The sequence below is a fragment of the Bufo gargarizans genome, chromosome 5 (genome assembly GCF_014858855.1).
Source record: "Bufo gargarizans isolate SCDJY-AF-19 chromosome 5, ASM1485885v1, whole genome shotgun sequence".
In the NCBI taxonomy this organism is placed as follows: Eukaryota; Metazoa; Chordata; class Amphibia; order Anura; family Bufonidae; genus Bufo; species Bufo gargarizans.
This window is the reverse complement of record NC_058084.1, coordinates 443,073,503-443,074,656: the sequence shown is the minus strand read 5'-3', so window position 1 is coordinate 443,074,656 and position 1,154 is coordinate 443,073,503.

Here is a 1,154-nt window from a genome sequence, read left to right as displayed (position 1 = left end):
GTGACAACAAACGTAAAAATCTTGAGTATGTTCTGGAAAGGTGGATCCGCTAAGCTGCTTCTCCAACATGGCTGTAGGTCTTGCAGTAGCTCGGATGTTCGGCAGTAGCGCAGAAGAGCAGGGGGTCAATCACTGCTGGTATAGCAGAGCTGTATGCAGTGCTGAAGCAGTGGAACTGTTTATTCAGAATCAGCACAACAGGAGTCTTTAGAAAATTTAGTAACCCCCCCCCCCCAGCCCCTCCCCCCCAAAAAAAGGATTTCTGATAAATTTTTTAAAAAAATTTATGTAGAGGAAAAAGAATGACTTCCTTCTTACCAACTTCTATGTTAGAAAAAGTGGAGAACGTGCTTCATACATGGATCTTATTCTCAGCTTATTCTGAACGGCATACAGTATTTCTCAGTGTTTTTACATCACACAAGTGCCATAAATACATTGATAAATCTCCATCATACCACTTTAAATCCTCTGCATCCTCTCACAAGCTATATATATATATATATATATGTATGGCACTACAGAGCGAGGGAACATGATATATTATATATATATTAGTATAACTGGCACTAAAAAGGGGGTAATTATGGCACAACCGGGGAGATCATTATCTACTGGTATTACCGGTGCATATATATATATATATATATATATATATACACAATGTGCACTACAAGGGCATATATATACTGGCTCTATAGGCGGAGGAAGGCTGAAAAGCATTTTATACTGGAACTATGAGGGTGAGCATTATAGATATAAATATATATTGGAACTACAAGGGAGCATTATAATACAGGGGGCACTACGAGTGAGCTTTAACTTCAGGGGGGCAGTAGAACTACAGTGGCATTGCAGGAGGGGCTTTATAAATACTGTGGCACCGTGGTTATATTATTATTACTGGGGTAACTGTAGGGACCTTATTATTGGGCACAGACATTATTATTGGGCACAACATATAGGTATTTTTTTTTACTAATGGGGCACTTTTGGGGAGTATTATCACTATTAGGGGCACTATTACCAATGAGGGCAGTCTTGAAGCACTATTACTATGGGGGTACTATATCAGTATGGCACGGTTATATCTGACAGTACAGTGTTTGTGGGCATGGGGGAGCACAGCAGGGACAGTATTGGGAGGAGCAGCA